The sequence below is a fragment of the Theobroma cacao genome, chromosome 3 (assembly GCF_000208745.1).
Source record: "Theobroma cacao cultivar B97-61/B2 chromosome 3, Criollo_cocoa_genome_V2, whole genome shotgun sequence".
Classification (NCBI taxonomy): domain Eukaryota; kingdom Viridiplantae; phylum Streptophyta; class Magnoliopsida; order Malvales; family Malvaceae; genus Theobroma; species Theobroma cacao.
Window position 1 is genome coordinate 20,324,407 of NC_030852.1, and position 8,252 is coordinate 20,332,658.

General features: G+C 32.6%; 1 pseudogene; it reads left to right on the forward strand.

Annotated features, from left to right (window-relative positions):
- Window positions 5,368-7,015, forward strand: LOC108661282 (annotated as a pseudogene).

The following is an 8,252-nucleotide window of genomic DNA, read 5'->3' on the forward strand; positions in this document are numbered from 1 at the left end:
ATATATATATATATATATATATATATATATGTTTTTTTATATTAAAATTTAAAACATGTCTCATTCAAATTGCTAACTATTTAAGGCATGTGAGAATATCAAATTTTCAACATTTGACTTTGTCAATTTCAAATTTTCGGGTAACCATTTAATTCTATATATGGAAACTTCTTCCATATATGATAAGTATTACTAATCAAAATTAGTAATTTATCTATTCTTATTCTTATTAGGATTAGAATTAAATTTTATTATGAATTAAAACATTTTTGATTTGTTGTCCTAAACATTTTAGGTAACTCTTTTACTAATCCAATTTAATTAAAGATTACATGTCTTCTATTACCTAATCTTCATAAGGTAATTTAGATCAAATCTAAGACAAGAAAATATTTAACATAATCTTAGTATCTTATTCAAACCTCCTTCCTTAATTAAAGGAAATTTATTCATGATGAAAGACTTGACTTGATTTATTTTTAACTTCCATAATTCTAGGAATCAAATTCCTTAATTATTGGTATCAACAAAAAAATTTTCAAATATCCTTAGTGTAAGGAATCAAATCCCTTAATTCAAACATCTGAAATTATTATCTTCATGGAACTATTTTCATAATTATTCAATCAGTTTTTGAATATTATTGACTAGCATAACTTTAGGAATCAAATTCCATGATTTATGGGTGTCATAAATTAAATCCTGACATCCTTTATTTAAGAAATCAAATTCCTTAATTCTAATTATATCAAAATTATCTTTTATGGACCCTTTCCATAAATATTCAAATAGTCTCCCCAAAACTATGACTCATTGCTGCTGTTGGCAGCAATGGTGCAGTTGTAGTTCTATGCTTTAAAGCAACTCCAAATCAAGGAGTTTAATCCCTAAATTTTTTTTCATGGTCAGCTAACATATGGAGCCTTTCCATATTAATTTTTCATAATTTTTGGAGGCAAATAAGCTGCCCAAACAATTCAAAAGTCATGACATATGTTTGCTAGACACAGTCACGTTTTCAGCTGCTTAAGTGGCATTGACAATGCCAAAATCCTAAGGATCAAATCCCTTGATTTTTAAACTTTGAATTTTGGCAATATTTGAACTCTTTCAAAACTTAAAATTTTAGCAAATAAGTGCAACTAATTGCATAAATTTATGCTCCTTTTAAGTTGACAAAATTTGTCAAAATGGTGGCCTAAAGCAACTATTGGCAGTGGCAATTTTAGCCATGATGTTGTGGCTATTGCACCACCATTCACCTTTGGCCGATAACCCTTCTTGGAACTATTCCAAAGCACATTTCTTCCATGATTTTTCTAGAATTTTTCACAGCCATTAGGTGCCTTTTTAATATTAAAAACTGTTGTTCAATTTTCTACTCACACAAGTGTACGTATCGCAAAGATAATATAGAGATGAGTAGATTGTCAATCCCATAAAGAATTGAATTAATCCTTGCTGTTAACTACTAAAATTATCACACCCTAATTTTATCTAAACAATTAAAAAGAAAGATTTGAATCTAATAACGAAAACTAAAACTAATCTATGCAAATTTACTTTATTAAATGTGAATGACTACTAGACCTAAAATTATGATATCCTTCAATACTTCATCTGAATATTGTCTCTCTCTCTCTCTTAACTTAGTTTAATGGATTAAGTTGCTAACCTAGAGTCCTAAATTATTTACAAGTCTCTGTCGAGTTTCTCATAAAAATACATTTCCTAATTAATTTACTATATGTCTATGCAAATTAAATTGAAAAAAGATTCATTAAGTTTGTGCTTTAATTTTGGCTACTTATGGCTTATAGGTATATGTCTACCCTATATACAAATCAAATCACCTAATCAACTAAGTGTATTCGATCATACACTATTCTATTCAAGGTCTACTTAAACCTCCTTCATCAAGGTTTAACTTAGGTTTCCAATTCAATCTAATTGGTGATCAAGCAATTAGAAGCATTAAGAACATAATAAAATAAGCAACTAAAATCTATCAAACATAAGTAAAAGAGAGATAAATAATTCAGACTATATATTGAGTTCAATCATAATCTTAGATTAAAAATTTAGTTCCCTATCAAGTCATACATTATCATCAAATAAAATCTAAATATTAAAATCAAAACCAAGAAAATAAGAGAATAAAAGAAAATATAGAAAAACTGAAGAATTGTGTTATTAATCTCCAAATCTCCTTGAATCTTTCAAATTCTTCTTAGCTTCAATGACTCTATGGCTTGACTCTCCGATGTTAATCTGGTGTTTCTTCCTTCTCCTTTAAGTCTTCCGAAAGGTTGTTTTTATAGGCTTTGAAGTTAGACCAAGTTGGGTGAAGAAAGAAGTCAACTTCAGCTGGGATTTCGTCATCAAACAATGTAAGTCGCAACCTTGCCCAATTAATTAACAGAAATCGTAATTGCTCTAAGACTATTGCAGTATGTCAACTTCGACAAGATTTTTTACCATTCTGCAAGTCGAACTGGGCAAAGTGGTAAACATGAAAGCTGTAAATTTTTCTCTTATATTTTTAATGGTCAAGAATCTCTCCATTTGGAGCTCTGTAGAGAAAGTTATGGCCAAAATACCAAAACATGCGCAGTACAAGTCTGCACCTCAAAATTGCTCTCCTTCTTCCATTAAAATTCTTCTTTCAAACACTTACAAAAACACAAATAAATCAATAACAACCTATCTTAATCACATTATCACCAAATTAAGCATAAAATTAACTATGATTAGATTAACTCACCGAAAATAACTAATTTAAAATAATTAGATTTTTAAATGCTTGGCCTCCAATGGTTGTACACATGGTTGCACTTGAACCTTCACAAGAATGGTGCGAAGCATGTCATCCATGATGAATTTAGCAAGGTCAATATGGTAGTTTAATTTTATGTTAATTAAGAACCAAAGGTCCTCTATGGTGACAACAGAGTAGTTTGAGTCGTGAAGGCGGATAGTGTGAGTGATAATGAAGTGCAAGACTTGATCAAAGAAACATAGCCTTGTGCAATTAGTATTGCCTCTGTCATTTGGTGGAAGGTGGATAAACACCGACTGAAGGTCACCATTATCGAAGACATAGCAGCGATCTTCTCGGAAGGAAGTAAGGTGAAGGACTCGTTCTATCAAGTCACAAGTAACAAGGATCCGTAGTCCCATGACGTGGGTGACAAACGTATCGTCATGGTTCACTAGCTGACCTGTTTTCGACTTAGCATATTTTTGTGTTGCATTGAAGTAAAATATCCCAACCAAATTCTCATAGTATTTCCTATTCAATTGTAAATAATGTGTCCACCCTAAATTTCGAAGTTCACAAGGTATGGGAAATCAATGAACTTTAAGTAATCAAAGTCAATTATACGTCCGAGCATTACCTCGCGTTAGGCGAAATTGGCGTTGAATTTTTCAACGTGCCATGGATGAGTGAAATTTTGCAAAAACGAACTCACAACAGAGGCTAAGGATGTTTTCGTACGAGCAGAGCCACTTGAACCCTTGTTAGCAATTGCCTTTGTGCGTTTCTGTCTGTGACTCATTTTTAGAATTTATGAAATTTGGAAGCTTGGGGTGTTTTGTTCTTAAACGATTCAGTGGAAATGTTGAGGAGGATGTGGGAAATGATTTAATCAAGAGAATTTCCCTCAAAACGCAAGGGAATCCAATAACTGGGGGGATTAGACCTAGGGTTTTATGAAACCCTAAACTAAATTTTTGATGAAATTTAGAAGCAACACTAGATTAATTTATGAGTTCGAGGCCGAAAGTAGAGAGCGAAACCCTTTCAATAGTTTAGAATCGAAGAAATTTACTATGAACTTGAGAGGATTTGAGAGAAAAGGGATTTTGGAGGCCGCGATTATGAGAACAAGGAAGCTTCATGTATGCTTTTCAGTGAACAATCTATTGATAGATTTTTAAATCTATCGATACATGCCAATTCATCTTCTAATTAATGTACAAATCTATTTATAGATATTGATATCTATCGATAGATTCTAAACCATCTATCGATAGATATTGTACTAGATTGTAAGCAGTGATAGATATATTGATATATCGATAGAGGCTATCACGTGGACGTCAAGTAACAATGTTTCACATTCCAACTCATGCAAAAGGGACAAAATTGAGTTTTTGATGAAGAAAAGGTCCAACAACATGATTATTGCATAATATTTTTATATTAGTCATGTCATAATTCCAAAATACCATTTTTATTTTTAATTATAATAAGTTTAAGCAAAAATAAATATTTATGAATTTTTAAATATTTTAATATTTTAATAAATATTTAAAAATATTATGTTTTTCTTTTAATGTTATTATTTATTATTTTAATTGCTTAAAATTAAAAAGTAAAATTTTATATTAAAAATTATAAATTTATTTAACTTATATGTTTTTTATACATAAGGGTAATTTTGTCAATTTACATTACATTCCTAGTAAAATGCTTACAAACCAACATTCCCTGCAATCATCGCTTTCCCTTATTATACCAAACGCTGCAAAGTTATATTTCTAGTAATCACATTCCGAACAAATCACATTTCCAACAATATACCAAGTGCAACCCAAATGTGAAGTCATAATTGCACTTCTTTTCATGTACATTTCACTCCATTTACATTTCATTTGCATTTCATTTACTTTCATTTACTTTCATTTTATTTGCATTCCACTTGAATTTAACATACATTTCTCTTATTTACGCTTAAATCTTTTAATTTTTTTTATTTCAATTAGGTCCTTTAACTATTTTTTTGACTTCAATTATCTTTCATTATTCTTCTTTTATTTATACAATTACAAAATATGCATTTTATATACTATGAATATATCACAATAATATTTATATATATATATACTATTATCATATTTAATCATAATTTTTTAATATATATGTATTATGATGCATCTCATATGTACATTTCTACCAATCGCACAAATCACAATCATTCTCAAAATTTGATAACAATCAATCTCAATTCACCTTCCCAGTGTCTTTCTCAAGCATGTTATTAAGGTATATGGGGTGTTACAATTTCCCGACAAGTGAGAGAACAATGGAATCGAAACTCTTTTATCACTAGAAGGTGTAAAATGCCTTGAAAAAAATCTACTGAAAAGGTAGTCCACCCTTGTTTTCTTGTTGAAGTAGCAGCCCTATATATGGAACTAAAACTCGCTTGCCTCCTCCATTATCGAATTATTTTGTTTTGTTTTGCTTTTCGGGGGCTCGATTAGAGGCATCTCTGCCGCCACTCCATTGCCATTCTTATTCCATCTGGTAATCCCGTCTTCCTATAAACCTTCTCTTTCAATACTCTTTTCAACCCATAAATGAGAAGAATTCGTTTTGCATGTCTTTCTGCTCTTAAATCTCCAAACTCCTTTCTCTGCCAAAATAGCCTGATTCCCACAGCTTTATTTAGGGTTGCTCGTTTTCCCATCAATCCCCTTTTGTGGTTGCCGTATTTTGCTTGAATACAAGAGCATCTGATTCCAGTTTCGGTGATGTGGCCAAGTTCTATGCGACTATTATGGATAACTCTAAAGCATATGACAATCTGGAGAAATCCCTTGACCAACTTGAGCTCCAATTGACTACTCCTTTTGGTTCTAGAGCTTCTCTAAAGGCTTTCTCTCAAAGAGAAGTTAGCATTCAGGTTTTTTACATGGGCAGCCAATCAACGTAATTATGCCCATCAACCTCAAGTTTATAATCAAATGATTGACATTTTGTCCATACTAAGTATAAGATTAAACAATTTCGAATCATTTGTGACATGTTTGATCATATGAAGAGGAGTAATAGGAATGCGATCCCTATTGAAGTTTTGCTCCTCATTTTGAGACAATATACTGAAATGCATGTGACTCATCTTCAGAAATTTGCTAAGAAGAAGAGGATAAGGGTGAAGACACAGCCAGAGATCAATGCCTTTAACTTGTTGTTGGATGCTTTGTGCAAGTGTAGTCTAATTGAAGATGTTGAGGTTCTGTTCAATAGGATGAAGACTAGGGTTAAACCAGATGCTAATTCTTACAATATATTATTTTTTGGGTGGTGCAGAGTTAGGAATCCAAAAAGAGGAATGAGGGTTCTGGAAGCAATGATCCAGATGGGTCATACTCTTGTTAACTTTACTTACAATACTGCTATTGACACCTTTTGCAAAGCAGGGATGGTTAATGAGGCAGTTGAACTTTTTGAGTTTATGAGAACAAAAGGGTCGACCATGTCGTCTCCCACTGCAAAAACTTATGGAATCATAACTGTGGCTTTAATCCATGACAACAGAATAGAGGAATGCTTTGAGCTTATAGGGCATATGATAAATGGTGGTTGCCTTCTTGACGTTTCAACATACAAAGAATTTATTGAAGGGATGTGTTCAGTAGGGAAGATTGAGGAAGCTTACAAGTTCTTGGAAGCTATGGGAAACAAAGGATACCCTCCTGATGTTGTTACTTACAATTGTTTTCTCAAGGTCCTTTGTGATAATATGAAGAGTGATGAAGCTCGAAGGCTTTATCAAAGAATGATTGATGTGTGTTGTGTGCCTAGTGTGCAAACCTATAATATGTTGATTTCAATGTTTTTTCAAATGGGTGATCTTGATGGGGTGTTTGAGACTTGGAAAGAGATGGATAATGGGGGTTGTGTACAAGACATTAAGACTTATTGCATCATGATTGATGGGCTTTTCAGTTGTAATAAAGTGGAAGATACTTGTTTTCTTTTGGAAGATGTTGTAAACAAGGGATTGAAATTGCCATACTTGAAGTTTGACTCCTTTTTTATGCAACTTTCAACAATTGGTAATCTCTAAGCCATCTAGAAACTTTATGACCATATGAGGAAGTTTTACAATCCTACTATGGCAAGATGATTTGCACTGAATCAAAAGCGAAAAAGTATGAGATTAAGAGGGAAGTAAGATATATGACAGCATTTTTGGAACTTTTTCTTTCATCTTAGCTCTAATCTCTAGAAGTGGCACATTACATTGGTAGTTGGGTACTGGTTAACTCTTTGGAAAGCTTTGAATGAAGAACAGCTAAGAGTTCACAAGACCAAAACGGTAGAAGGATGAGTTGACTCTAAATGTAGCATTGATACCATAAAGAGCTTCAAGCGAGCTCTAACCTTGGACCACAATGCGATTCCACATGGTTGTTCTCATGATCTTTTGGCTTGAGCCTTGTTTTTAATAAAAGTCTGAAGCCTTAACAACTGTTTTGGTAAATTACAAATATTTTATTGTTTAAAAAATAAATTGAAAACCTTATGAAATTGTTTGTAATTTGTTGTTTAAACTTGCCTCCATGTTACTCGCCTTTAGATATTTATGATAATGTCTGTTTACTCATTGGGATTACAAAATCTCACCTACCTCCTTTCCAAATATTTCAGGCCTGTGGTAGCTTGCAGATACCCAATTTTGTCGAGGATTCCAGTTGACCCCTCTATCACCCAGACAGTAGGTTACTATCACCAACACTTGGTGTATTTATGGGTCACTTGTCTTTGTAATTATTATTGTACATTATAACTTTGTAAATTATTATATGTATTAATTTATTTTACTTCTAAGTTACAAAAGATTACTTACACTTGTTTCTATAAATATTGTTTTATATAAAAATGCTATATTTTTGTCTTTTGATTTATTTGAGCTAGAAACGATTGAAAATTGTTTAAAACTTATATGTAAGCCTTGCGGGGTTCCGATTGGTATTCCGGGTAACGAGTATCAATCGGGACGTCGCGACGGTTGTCATGGGTATCGAGGGAGGTTCCGGGTCGTGACAATTTAGTTGGTATCAGAGCTTTCGGTTTAAAAGCTTTTGGCTTTGAAAGAAGTTTTTGATTTTTAAAGTTCTTAGATTTAAAGTTATTTTAAAATAATTTACAATGTCAGTGTGGCCTAGTTAAGATTAGTTAGTTGCATGTAGTTGCATATAGAGTCTTAAGTCGTCTAAACCAATTTCGTTCTTTTGTAGATCATTATGCTTCCATGACTTGAGCTACCACCTATCACTAGATCTACCGGTAGGAGAAGAGATCACCCCAGACAGAGTCAGCCGGATACCATATAAGAAGAGTCGGTTGCGTCTTCTTTTAGAGCAGTTTCTACTACTCAGTCTACCGATATTCCTGTACCTCCTCCACCACCTGTTGCTACTCCTAGCGTACTTGCCATGTCACCGAAGGCAGCTCA